Below are 15,181 nucleotides of genomic sequence, written 5' to 3' on the forward strand. Positions count from 1 at the left end.
AGGGCCAATCTGTTGCCTAGCAAGCTGACATCATAAAGCTAAATGCAAGATGTTGTCTGACGTGAGGGCCACTCTGCTGTTGCCTAGCAAGCAGTAAGATACATTTATCTTGCTAATGAAATGAGTAGCAGGGTAGACCGGATGCCCAAGTGACAGCTATGATGGTAAAATGTACGAAATTAGGGCACTTTTTAAGACCTCTAAATTTGAACGAACGGGAGTTTGAGCATTAGTCAACTTCACTATTGCTGAACTGCTAGGAATTGGCTCAAATGATGATTATGAACATGCTATTCATAGCTTTTATCATTCCCATTAACTGTAGCATAACCCTACCTCTCAACTTATCAGCTGGCTTAATTGCTACTGGTGTACCATATCCTAAATGAAATAAAGTGAGAGGGGTACGCTGCCACTTGGCTGGCAAAAAGATCTCTATCTATGTCCTAATGTACCTTCTACAGTTGTTTAGAGCGTGTTGGCAAAAGAGGCATGAGATTCAGAGTAGTATGGTAGGTTAAAAACACAAATCGAGATTTGATTTTCTAATGAGATGCTGATTTTCACAATAATACAAACTCCATAGTATTGATCTGTTTACCCTTTATAAAAATCATGATTTTTTTGTATTGCTTGTAGTAAATGTGCTAACAGTGGACTTTTCCTAGTGCAGATTATACTGAATGACCAGCAGTGGCAGTGTTTCGCAACAAATTGTCTCTGCATTGCCGATACTGAAGAAAAAAAAAAAGACAGTCTTCCGGCATAGGGCATCATTTGACCAATATATATGGTAAGTAAAGCTCACAATTTTCCTTTAGGCATTAAAAAGACGTTTTCAGCACCTGAATGTCATCACTACCTTCTAGTGGGGGCCTGTGCTTGAATGTAATTTCTGCCAAAATGGAAGTATTATGGATCACATTGTGTCGGTCATGATAGTTAATAAAAGACTGACTGCATCCAAGGCTTCTTAAGCCTGCTTTAGATCCTGGTGCCACCAATGTTCCGTTTGAGGACATTGCTTCCTTTGAGGCTGAAATGCACTATCTCACTGTAGAACTATAGAGTTGCGTTCTCACGGAATGAAGCACATTTAACGTCTTCCGCTGCACTCTGTATGTTGGACTCTGATACTCAAGAAGGATTGTTGGTAAGGATAGTCTCTGTTTTTGTATCTGCATCCCACTTTAAAAAAGGCCACAGTGCTTTGAGTGGTTCAGAGTATTTGCCATTCCACCTCCGACTTGCCTTGCGGTCATGAATAGAGATAGCAACCTACTGCATAACTTCTGATATCTCATCCTCCTGTGTGGTCCGCTTCCACAAGGACAATTGGACCAGTGATGATCTGACATCATAAAGCGAAAGCAAGATGTTGTCTGACATGAGGGCCAATCTGTTGCCTAGCAAGCTGACATCATAAAGCTAAATGCAAGGTGTTGTCTGACGTGAGGGCCACTCTGCTGTTGCCTAGCAAGCAGTAAGATACATTTATCTTGCTAATGAAATGAGTAGCAGGGTAGACCGGATGCCCAAGTGACAGCTATGATGGTAAAATGTACGAAATTAGGGCACTTTTTAAGACCTCTAAATTTGAACGAACAGGAGTTTGAGCATTAGTCAACTTCACTATTGCTGAACTGCTAGGAATTGGCTCAAATGATGATTATGAACATGCTATTCATAGCTTTTATCATTCCCATTAACTGTAGCATAACCCTACCTCTCAACTTATCAGCTGGCTTAATTGCTACTGGTGTACCATATCCTAAATCAAATAAAGTGAGAGGGGTACCCTGCCACTTGGCTGGCAAAAAGATCTCTATCTATGTCCTAATGTACCTTCTACAGTTGTTTAGAGCGTGTTGGCAAAAGAGGCATGAGATTCAGAGTAGTATGGTAGGTTAAAAACACAAATCGGGATTTGATTTTCTAATGAGATGCTGATTTTCACAATAATACAAACTCCATAGTATTGATCTGTTTACCCTTTATAAAAATCATGATTTTTTTGTATTGCTTGTAGTAAATGTGCTAACAGTGGACTTTTCCATCTGCAGATTATACTGAATGACCAGCAGTGGCAGTGTTTCGCAACAAATTGTCTCTGCTTTGCCGATACTGAAGAAAAAAAAAAAGACAGTCTTCCGGCATAGGGCATCATTTGACCAATATATATGGTAAGTAAAGCTCACAATTTTCCTTTAGGCATTAAAAAGACGTTTTCAGCACCTGAATGTCATCACTACCTTCTAGTGGGGGCCTGTGCTTGAATGTAATTTCTGCCAAAATGGAAGTATTATGGATCACATTGTGTCGGTCATGATAGTTAATAAAAGACTGACTGCATCCAAGGCTTCTTAAGCCTGCTTTAGATCCTGGTGCCACCAATGTTCCGTTTGAGGACATTGCTTCCTTTGAGGCTGAAATGCACTATCTCACTGTAGAACTATAGAGTTGCGTTCTCACGGAATGAAGCACATTTAACGTCTTCCGCTGCACTCTGTAGGTTGGACTCTGATACTCAAGAAGGATTGTTGGTAAGGATAGTCTCTGTTTTTGTATCTGCATCCCACTTTAAAAAAGGCCACAGTGCTTTGAGTGGTTCAGAGTATTTGCCATTCCACCTCCGACTTGCCTTGCGGTCATGAATAGAGATAGCAACCTACTGCATAACTTCTGATATCTCATCCTCCTGTGTGGTCCGCTTCCACAAGGACAATTGGACCAGTGATGATCTGACATCATAAAGCGAAAGCAAGATGTTGTCTGACATGAGGGCCAATCTGTTGCCTAGCAAGCTGACATCATAAAGCTAAATGCAAGATGTTGTCTGACGTGAGGGCCACTCTGCTGTTGCCTAGCAAGCAGTAAGATACATTTATCTTGCTAATGAAATGAGTAGCAGGGTAGACCGGATGCCCAAGTGACAGCTATGATGGTAAAATGTACGAAATTAGGGCACTTTTTAAGACCTCTAAATTTGAACGAACGGGAGTTTGAGCATTAGTCAACTTCACTATTGCTGAACTGCTAGGAATTGGCTCAAATGATGATTATGAACATGCTATTCATAGCTTTTATCATTCCCATTAACTGTAGCATAACCCTACTTCTCAACTTATCAGCTGGCTTAATTGCTACTGGTGTACCATATCCTAAATGAAATAAAGTGAGAGGGGTACGCTGCCACTTGGCTGGCAAAAAGATCTCTATCTATGTCCTAATGTACCTTCTACAGTTGTTTAGAGCGTGTTGGCAAAAGAGGCATGAGATTCAGAGTAGTATGGTAGGTTAAAAACACAAATCGAGATTTGATTTTCTAATGAGATGCTGATTTTCACAATAATACAAACTCCATAGTATTGATCTGTTTACCCTTTATAAAAATCATGATTTTTTTGTATTGCTTGTAGTAAATGTGCTAACAGTGGACTTTTCCATCTGCAGATTATACTGAATGACCAGCAGTGGCAGTGTTTCGCAACAAATTGTCTCTGCATTGCCGATACTGAAGAAAAAAAAAAAGACAGTCTTCCGGCATAGGGCATCATTTGACCAATATATATGGTAAGTAAAGCTCACAATTTTCCTTTAGGCATTAAAAAGACGTTTTCAGCACCTGAATGTCATCACTACCTTCTAGTGGGGGCCTGTGCTTGAATGTAATTTCTGCCAAAATGGAAGTATTATGGATCACATTGTGTCGGTCATGATAGTTAATAAAAGACTGACTGCATCCAAGGCTTCTTAAGCCTGCTTTAGATCCTGGTGCCACCAATGTTCCGTTTGAGGACATTGCTTCCTTTGAGGCTGAAATGCACTATCTCACTGTAGAACTATAGAGTTGCGTTCTCACGGAATGAAGCACATTTAACGTCTTCCGCTGCACTCTGTATGTTGGACTCTGATACTCAAGAAGGATTGTTGGTAAGGATAGTCTCTGTTTTTGTATCTGCATCCCACTTTAAAAAAGGCCACAGTGCTTTGAGTGGTTCAGAGTATTTGCCATTCCACCTCCGACTTGCCTTGCGGTCATGAATAGAGATAGCAACCTACTGCATAACTTCTGATATCTCATCCTCCTGTGTGGTCCGCTTCCACAAGGACAATTGGACCAGTGATGATCTGACATCATAAAGCGAAAGCAAGATGTTGTCTGACATGAGGGCCAATCTGTTGCCTAGCAAGCTGACATCATAAAGCTAAATGCAAGATGTTGTCTGACGTGAGGGCCACTCTGCTGTTGCCTAGCAAGCAGTAAGATACATTTATCTTGCTAATGAAATGAGTAGCAGGGTAGACCGGACGCCCAAGTGACAGCTATGATGGTAAAATGTACGAAATTAGGGCACTTTTTAGACCTCTAAATTTGAACGAACGGGAGTTTGAGCATTAGTCAACTTCACTATTGCTGAACTGCTAGGAATTGGCTCAAATGATGATTATGAACATGCTATTCATAGCTTTTATCATTCCCATTAACTGTAGCATAACCCTACCTCTCAACTTATCAGCTGGCTTAATTGCTACTGGTGTACCATATCCTAAATCAAATAAAGTGAGAGGGGTACGCTGCCACTTGGCTGGCAAAAAGATCTCTATCTATGTCCTAATGTACCTTCTACAGTTGTTTAGAGCGTGTTGGCAAAAGAGGCATGAGATTCAGAGTAGTATGGTAGGTTAAAAACACAAATCGAGATTTGATTTTCTAATGAGATGCTGATTTTCACAATAATACAAACTCCATAGTATTGATCTGTTTACCCTTTATAAAAATCATGATTTTTTTGTATTGCTTGTAGTAAATGTGCTAACAGTGGACTTTTCCATCTGCAGATTATACTGAATGACCAGCAGTGGCAGTGTTTCGCAACAAATTGTCTCTGCTTTGCCGATACTGAAGAAAAAAAAAAAGACAGTCTTCCGGCATAGGGCATCATTTGACCAATATATATGGTAAGTAAAGCTCACAATTTTCCTTTAGGCATTAAAAAGACGTTTTCAGCACCTGAATGTCATCACTACCTTCTAGTGGGGGCCTGTGCTTGAATGTAATTTCTGCCAAAATGGAAGTATTATGGATCACATTGTGTCGGTCATGATAGTTAATAAAAGACTGACTGCATCCAAGGCTTCTTAAGCCTGCTTTAGATCCTGGTGCCACCAATGTTCCGTTTGAGGACATTGCTTCCTTTGAGGCTGAAATGCACTATCTCACTGTAGAACTATAGAGTTGCGTTCTCACGGAATGAAGCACATTTAACGTCTTCCGCTGCACTCTGTAGGTTGGACTCTGATACTCAAGAAGGATTGTTGGTAAGGATAGTCTCTGTTTTTGTATCTGCATCCCACTTTAAAAAAGGCCACAGTGCTTTGAGTGGTTCAGAGTATTTGCCATTCCACCTCCGACTTGCCTTGCGGTCATGAATAGAGATAGCAACCTACTGCATAACTTCTGATATCTCATCCTCCTGTGTGGTCCGCTTCCACAAGGACAATTGGACCAGTGATGATCTGACATCATAAAGCGAAAGCAAGATGTTGTCTGACATGAGGGCCAATCTGTTGCCTAGCAAGCTGACATCATAAAGCTAAATGCAAGATGTTGTCTGACGTGAGGGCCACTCTGCTGTTGCCTAGCAAGCAGTAAGATACATTTATCTTGCTAATGAAATGAGTAGCAGGGTAGACCGGATGCCCAAGTGACAGCTATGATGGTAAAATGTACGAAATTAGGGCACTTTTTAAGACCTCTAAATTTGAACGAACGGGAGTTTGAGCATTAGTCAACTTCACTATTGCTGAACTGCTAGGAATTGGCTCAAATGATGATTATGAACATGCTATTCATAGCTTTTATCATTCCCATTAACTGTAGCATAACCCTACTTCTCAACTTATCAGCTGGCTTAATTGCTACTGGTGTACCATATCCTAAATGAAATAAAGTGAGAGGGGTACGCTGCCACTTGGCTGGCAAAAAGATCTCTATCTATGTCCTAATGTACCTTCTACAGTTGTTTAGAGCGTGTTGGCAAAAGAGGCATGAGATTCAGAGTAGTATGGTAGGTTAAAAACACAAATCGAGATTTGATTTTCTAATGAGATGCTGATTTTCACAATAATACAAACTCCATAGTATTGATCTGTTTACCCTTTATAAAAATCATGATTTTTTTGTATTGCTTGTAGTAAATGTGCTAACAGTGGACTTTTCCATCTGCAGATTATACTGAATGACCAGCAGTGGCAGTGTTTCGCAACAAATTGTCTCTGCATTGCCGATACTGAAGAAAAAAAAAAAGACAGTCTTCCGGCATAGGGCATCATTTGACCAATATATATGGTAAGTAAAGCTCACAATTTTCCTTTAGGCATTAAAAAGACGTTTTCAGCACCTGAATGTCATCACTACCTTCTAGTGGGGGCCTGTGCTTGAATGTAATTTCTGCCAAAATGGAAGTATTATGGATCACATTGTGTCGGTCATGATAGTTAATAAAAGACTGACTGCATCCAAGGCTTCTTAAGCCTGCTTTAGATCCTGGTGCCACCAATGTTCCGTTTGAGGACATTGCTTCCTTTGAGGCTGAAATGCACTATCTCACTGTAGAACTATAGAGTTGCGTTCTCACGGAATGAAGCACATTTAACGTCTTCCGCTGCACTCTGTATGTTGGACTCTGATACTCAAGAAGGATTGTTGGTAAGGATAGTCTCTGTTTTTGTATCTGCATCCCACTTTAAAAAAGGCCACAGTGTTTTGAGTGGTTCAGAGTATTTGCCATTCCACCTCCGACTTGCCTTGCGGTCATGAATAGAGATAGCAACCTACTGCATAACTTCTGATATCTCATCCTCCTGTGTGGTCCGCTTCCACAAGGACAATTGGACCAGTGATGATCTGACATCATAAAGCGAAAGCAAGATGTTGTCTGACATGAGGGCCAATCTGTTGCCTAGCAAGCTGACATCATAAAGCTAAATGCAAGATGTTGTCTGACGTGAGGGCCACTCTGCTGTTGCCTAGCAAGCAGTAAGATACATTTATCTTGCTAATGAAATGAGTAGCAGGGTAGACCGGACGCCCAAGTGACAGCTATGATGGTAAAATGTACGAAATTAGGGCACTTTTTAGACCTCTAAATTTGAACGAACGGGAGTTTGAGCATTAGTCAACTTCACTATTGCTGAACTGCTAGGAATTGGCTCAAATGATGATTATGAACATGCTATTCATAGCTTTTATCATTCCCATTAACTGTAGCATAACCCTACCTCTCAACTTATCAGCTGGCTTAATTGCTACTGGTGTACCATATCCTAAATCAAATAAAGTGAGAGGGGTACGCTGCCACTTGGCTGGCAAAAAGATCTCTATCTATGTCCTAATGTACCTTCTACAGTTGTTTAGAGCGTGTTGGCAAAAGAGGCATGAGATTCAGAGTAGTATGGTAGGTTAAAAACACAAATCGAGATTTGATTTTCTAATGAGATGCTGATTTTCACAATAATACAAACTCCATAGTATTGATCTGTTTACCCTTTATAAAAATCATGATTTTTTTGTATTGCTTGTAGTAAATGTGCTAACAGTGGACTTTTCCATCTGCAGATTATACTGAATGACCAGCAGTGGCAGTGTTTCGCAACAAATTGTCTCTGCTTTGCCGATACTGAAGAAAAAAAAAAAGACAGTCTTCCGGCATAGGGCATCATTTGACCAATATATATGGTAAGTAAAGCTCACAATTTTCCTTTAGGCATTAAAAAGACGTTTTCAGCACCTGAATGTCATCACTACCTTCTAGTGGGGGCCTGTGCTTGAATGTAATTTCTGCCAAAATGGAAGTATTATGGATCACATTGTGTCGGTCATGATAGTTAATAAAAGACTGACTGCATCCAAGGCTTCTTAAGCCTGCTTTAGATCCTGGTGCCACCAATGTTCCGTTTGAGGACATTGCTTCCTTTGAGGCTGAAATGCACTATCTCACTGTAGAACTATAGAGTTGCGTTCTCACGGAATGAAGCACATTTAACGTCTTCCGCTGCACTCTGTAGGTTGGACTCTGATACTCAAGAAGGATTGTTGGTAAGGATAGTCTCTGTTTTTGGATCTGCATCCCACTTTAAAAAAGGCCACAGTGCTTTGAGTGGTTCAGAGTATTTGCCATTCCACCTCCGACTTGCCTTGCGGTCATGAATAGAGATAGCAACCTACTGCATAACTTCTGATATCTCATCCTCCTGTGTGGTCCGCTTCCACAAGGACAATTGGACCAGTGATGATCTGACATCATAAAGCGAAAGCAAGATGTTGTCTGACATGAGGGCCAATCTGTTGCCTAGCAAGCTGACATCATAAAGCTAAATGCAAGATGTTGTCTGACGTGAGGGCCACTCTGCTGTTGCCTAGCAAGCAGTAAGATACATTTATCTTGCTAATGAAATGAGTAGCAGGGTAGACCGGACGCCCAAGTGACAGCTATGATGGTAAAATGTACGAAATTAGGGCACTTTTTAGACCTCTAAATTTGAACGAACGGGAGTTTGAGCATTAGTCAACTTCACTATTGCTGAACTGCTAGGAATTGGCTCAAATGATGATTATGAACATGCTATTCATAGCTTTTATCATTCCCATTAACTGTAGCATAACCCTACCTCTCAACTTATCAGCTGGCTTAATTGCTACTGGTGTACCATATCCTAAATCAAATAAAGTGAGAGGGGTACGCTGCCACTTGGCTGGCAAAAAGATCTCTATCTATGTCCTAATGTACCTTCTACAGTTGTTTAGAGCGTGTTGGCAAAAGAGGCATGAGATTCAGAGTAGTATGGTAGGTTAAAAACACAAATCGAGATTTGATTTTCTAATGAGATGCTGATTTTCACAATAATACAAACTCCATAGTATTGATCTGTTTACCCTTTATAAAAATCATGATTTTTTTGTATTGCTTGTAGTAAATGTGCTAACAGTGGACTTTTCCATCTGCAGATTATACTGAATGACCAGCAGTGGCAGTGTTTCGCAACAAATTGTCTCTGCATTGCCGATACTGAAGAAAAAAAAAAAAGACAGTCTTCCAGCATAGGGCATCATTTGACTAATATATATGGTAAGTAAAGCTCACAATTTTCCTTTAGTCATTAAAAAGACGTTTTCAGCACCTGAATGTCATCACTACCTTCTAGTGGGGGCCTGTGCTTGAATGTAATTCCTGCCAAAATGGAAGTATTATGGATCACATTGTGTCGGTCATGATAGTTAATAAAAGACTGACTGCATCCAAGGCTTCTTAAGCCTGCTTTAGATCCTGGTGCCACCAATGTTCCGTTTGAGGACATTGCTTCCTTTGAGGCTGAAATGCACTATCTCACTGTAGAACTATAGAGTTGCGTTCTCACGGAATGAAGCACATTTAACGTCTTCCGCTGCACTCTGTATGTTGGACTCTGATACTCAAGAAGGATTGTTGGTAAGGATAGTCTCTGTTTTTGGATCTGCATCCCACTTTAAAAAAGGCCACAGTGCTTTGAGTGGTTCAGAGTATTTGCCATTCCACCTCCGACTTGCCTTGCGGTCATGAATAGAGATAGCAACCTACTGCATAACTTCTGATATCTCATCCTCCTGTGTGGTCCGCTTCCACAAGGACAATTGGACCAGTGATGATCTGACATCATAAAGCGAAAGCAAGATGTTGTCTGACATGAGGGCCAATCTGTTGCCTAGCAAGCTGACATCATAAAGCTAAATGCAAGATGTTGTCTGACGTGAGGGCCACTCTGCTGTTGCCTAGCAAGCAGTAAGATACATTTATCTTGCTAATGAAATGAGTAGCAGGGTAGACCGGATGCCCAAGTGACAGCTATGATGGTAAAATGTACGAAATTAGGGCACTTTTTAAGACCTCTAAATTTGAACGAACGGGAGTTTGAGCATTAGTCAACTTCACTATTGCTGAACTGCTAGGAATTGGCTCAAATGATGATTATGAACATGCTATTCATAGCTTTTATCATTCCCATTAACTGTAGCATAACCCTACCTCTCAACTTATCAGCTGGCTTAATTGCTACTGGTGTACCATATCCTAAATGAAATAAAGTGAGAGGGGTACGCTGCCACTTGGCTGGCAAAAAGATCTCTATCTATGTCCTAATGTACCTTCTACAGTTGTTTAGAGCGTGTTGGCAAAAGAGGCATGAGATTCAGAGTAGTATGGTAGGTTAAAAACACAAATCGAGATTTGATTTTCTAATGAGATGCTGATTTTCACAATAATACAAACTCCATAGTATTGATCTGTTTACCCTTTATAAAAATCATGATTTTTTTGTATTGCTTGTAGTAAATGTGCTAACAGTGGACTTTTCCATCTGCAGATTATACTGAATGACCAGCAGTGGCAGTGTTTCGCAACAAATTGTCTCTGCATTGCCGATACTGAAGAAAAAAAAAAAGACAGTCTTCCGGCATAGGGCATCATTTGACCAATATATATGGTAAGTAAAGCTCACAATTTTCCTTTAGGCATTAAAAAGACGTTTTCAGCACCTGAATGTCATCACTACCTTCTAGTGGGGGCCTGTGCTTGAATGTAATTTCTGCCAAAATGGAAGTATTATGGATCTTATTGTGTCGGTCATGATAGTTAATAAAAGACTGACTGCATCCAAGGCTTCTTAAGCCTGCTTTAGATCCTGGTGCCACCAATGTTCCGTTTGAGGACATTGCTTCCTTTGAGGCTGAAATGCACTATCTCACTGTAGAACTATAGAGTTGCGTTCTCACGGAATGAAGCACATTTAACGTCTTCCGCTGCACTCTGTATGTTGGACTCTGATACTCAAGAAGGATTGTTGGTAAGGATAGTCTCTGTTTTTGTATCTGCATCCCACTTTAAAAAAGGCCACAGTGCTTTGAGTGGTTCAGAGTATTTGCCATTCCACCTCCGACTTGCCTTGCGGTCATGAATAGAGATAGCAACCTACTGCATAACTTCTGATATCTCATCCTCCTGTGTGGTCCGCTTCCACAAGGACAATTGGACCAGTGATGATCTGACATCATAAAGCGAAAGCAAGATGTTGTCTGACATGAGGGCCAATCTGTTGCCTAGCAAGCTGACATCATAAAGCTAAATGCAAGGTGTTGTCTGACGTGAGGGCCACTCTGCTGTTGCCTAGCAAGCAGTAAGATACATTTATCTTGCTAATGAAATGAGTAGCAGGGTAGACCGGATGCCCAAGTGACAGCTATGATGGTAAAATGTACGAAATTAGGGCACTTTTTAAGACCTCTAAATTTGAACGAACAGGAGTTTGAGCATTAGTCAACTTCACTATTGCTGAACTGCTAGGAATTGGCTCAAATGATGATTATGAACATGCTATTCATAGCTTTTATCATTCCCATTAACTGTAGCATAACCCTACCTCTCAACTTATCAGCTGGCTTAATTGCTACTGGTGTACCATATCCTAAATCAAATAAAGTGAGAGGGGTACCCTGCCACTTGGCTGGCAAAAAGATCTCTATCTATGTCCTAATGTACCTTCTACAGTTGTTTAGAGCGTGTTGGCAAAAGAGGCATGAGATTCAGAGTAGTATGGTAGGTTAAAAACACAAATCGAGATTTGATTTTCTAATGAGATGCTGATTTTCACAATAATACAAACTCCATAGTATTGATCTGTTTACCCTTTATAAAAATCATGATTTTTTTGTATTGCTTGTAGTAAATGTGCTAACAGTGGACTTTTCCATCTGCAGATTATACTGAATGACCAGCAGTGGCAGTGTTTCGCAACAAATTGTCTCTGCATTGCCGATACTGAAGAAAAAAAAAAAAGACAGTCTTCCAGCATAGGGCATCATTTGACTAATATATATGGTAAGTAAAGCTCACAATTTTCCTTTAGGCATTAAAAAGACGTTTTCAGCACCTGAATGTCATCACTACCTTCTAGTGGGGGCCTGTGCTTGAATGTAATTCCTGCCAAAATGGAAGTATTATGGATCACATTGTGTCGGTCATGATAGTTAATAAAAGACTGACTGCATCCAAGGCTTCTTAAGCCTGCTTTAGATCCTGGTGCCACCAATGTTCCGTTTGAGGACATTGCTTCCTTTGAGGCTGAAATGCACTATCTCACTGTAGAACTATAGAGTTGCGTTCTCACGGAATGAAGCACATTTAACGTCTTCCGCTGCACTCTGTATGTTGGACTCTGATACTCAAGAAGGATTGTTGGTAAGGATAGTCTCTGTTTTTGGATCTGCATCCCACTTTAAAAAAGGCCACAGTGCTTTGAGTGGTTCAGAGTATTTGCCATTCCACCTCCGACTTGCCTTGCGGTCATGAATAGAGATAGCAACCTACTGCATAACTTCTGATATCTCATCCTCCTGTGTGGTCCGCTTCCACAAGGACAATTGGACCAGTGATGATCTGACATCATAAAGCGAAAGCAAGATGTTGTCTGACATGAGGGCCAATCTGTTGCCTAGCAAGCTGACATCATAAAGCTAAATGCAAGATGTTGTCTGACGTGAGGGCCACTCTGCTGTTGCCTAGCAAGCAGTAAGATACATTTATCTTGCTAATGAAATGAGTAGCAGGGTAGACCGGATGCCCAAGTGACAGCTATGATGGTAAAATGTACGAAATTAGGGCACTTTTTAAGACCTCTAAATTTGAACGAACGGGAGTTTGAGCATTAGTCAACTTCACTATTGCTGAACTGCTAGGAATTGGCTCAAATGATGATTATGAACATGCTATTCATAGCTTTTATCATTCCCATTAACTGTAGCATAACCCTACCTCTCAACTTATCAGCTGGCTTAATTGCTACTGGTGTACCATATCCTAAATGAAATAAAGTGAGAGGGGTACGCTGCCACTTGGCTGGCAAAAAGATCTCTATCTATGTCCTAATGTACCTTCTACAGTTGTTTAGAGCGTGTTGGCAAAAGAGGCATGAGATTCAGAGTAGTATGGTAGGTTAAAAACACAAATCGAGATTTGATTTTCTAATGAGATGCTGATTTTCACAATAATACAAACTCCATAGTATTGATCTGTTTACCCTTTATAAAAATCATGATTTTTTTGTATTGCTTGTAGTAAATGTGCTAACAGTGGACTTTTCCATCTGCAGATTATACTGAATGACCAGCTGTGGCAGTGTTTCGCAACAAATTGTCTCTGCATTGCCGATACTGAAGAAAAAAAAAAAAGACAGTCTTCCAGCATAGGGCATCATTTGACTAATATATATGGTAAGTAAAGCTCACAATTTTCCTTTAGGCATTAAAAAGACGTTTTCAGCACCTGAATGTCATCACTACCTTCTAGTGGGGGCCTGTGCTTGAATGTAATTCCTGCCAAAATGGAAGTATTATGGATCACATTGTGTCGGTCATGATAGTTAATAAAAGACTGACTGCATCCAAGGCTTCTTAAGCCTGCTTTAGATCCTGGTGCCACCAATGTTCCGTTTGAGGGCATTGCTTCCTTTGAGGCTGAAATGCACTATCTCACTGTAGAACTATAGAGTTGCGTTCTCACGGAATGAAGCACATTTAACGTCTTCCGCTGCACTCTGTATGTTGGACTCTGATACTCAAGAAGGATTGTTGGTAAGGATAGTCTCTGTTTTTGGATCTGCATCCCACTTTAAAAAAGGCCACAGTGCTTTGAGTGGTTCAGAGTATTTGCCATTCCACCTCCGACTTGCCTTGCGGTCATGAATAGAGATAGCAACCTACTGCATAACTTCTGATATCTCATCCTCCTGTGTGGTCCGCTTCCACAAGGACAATTGGACCAGTGATGATCTGACATCATAAAGCGAAAGCAAGATGTTGTCTGACATGAGGGCCAATCTGTTGCCTAGCAAGCTGACATCATAAAGCTAAATGCAAGATGTTGTCTGACGTGAGGGCCACTCTGCTGTTGCCTAGCAAGCAGTAAGATACATTTATCTTGCTAATGAAATGAGTAGCAGGGTAGACCGGATGCCCAAGTGACAGCTATGATGGTAAAATGTACGAAATTAGGGCACTTTTTAAGACCTCTAAATTTGAACGAACGGGAGTTTGAGCATTAGTCAACTTCACTATTGCTGAACTGCTAGGAATTGGCTCAAATGATGATTATGAACATGCTATTCATAGCTTTTATCATTCCCATTAACTGTAGCATAACCCTACCTCTCAACTTATCAGCTGGCTTAATTGCTACTGGTGTACCATATCCTAAATGAAATAAAGTGAGAGGGGTACGCTGCCACTTGGCTGGCAAAAAGATCTCTATCTATGTCCTAATGTACCTTCTACAGTTGTTTAGAGCGTGTTGGCAAAAGAGGCATGAGATTCAGAGTAGTATGGTAGGTTAAAAACACAAATCGAGATTTGATTTTCTAATGAGATGCTGATTTTCACAATAATACAAACTCCATAGTATTGATCTGTTTACCCTTTATAAAAATCATGATTTTTTTGTATTGCTTGTAGTAAATGTGCTAACAGTGGACTTTTCCTAGTGCAGATTATACTGAATGACCAGCAGTGGCAGTGTTTCGCAACAAATTGTCTCTGCATTGCCGATACTGAAGAAAAAAAAAAAGACAGTCTTCCGGCATAGGGCATCATTTGACCAATATATATGGTAAGTAAAGCTCACAATTTTCCTTTAGGCATTAAAAAGACGTTTTCAGCACCTGAATGTCATCACTACCTTCTAGTGGGGGCCTGTGCTTGAATGTAATTTCTGCCAAAATGGAAGTATTATGGATCACATTGTGTCGGTCATGATAGTTAATAAAAGACTGACTGCATCCAAGGCTTCTTAAGCCTGCTTTAGATCCTGGTGCCACCAATGTTCCGTTTGAGGACATTGCTTCCTTTGAGGCTGAAATGCACTATCTCACTGTAGAACTATAGAGTTGCGTTCTCACGGAATGAAGCACATTTAACGTCTTCCGCTGCACTCTGTATGTTGGACTCTGATACTCAAGAAGGATTGTTGGTAAGGATAGTCTCTGTTTTTGTATCTGCATCCCACTTTAAAAAAGGCCACAGTGCTTTGAGTGGTTCAGAGTATTTGCCATTCCACCTCCGACTTGCCTTGCGGTCATGAATAGAGATAGCAACCTA

This window comes from Lissotriton vulgaris, chromosome 12 (assembly GCF_964263255.1).
Source record: "Lissotriton vulgaris chromosome 12, aLisVul1.2, whole genome shotgun sequence".
In the NCBI taxonomy this organism is placed as follows: domain Eukaryota; kingdom Metazoa; phylum Chordata; class Amphibia; order Caudata; family Salamandridae; genus Lissotriton; species Lissotriton vulgaris.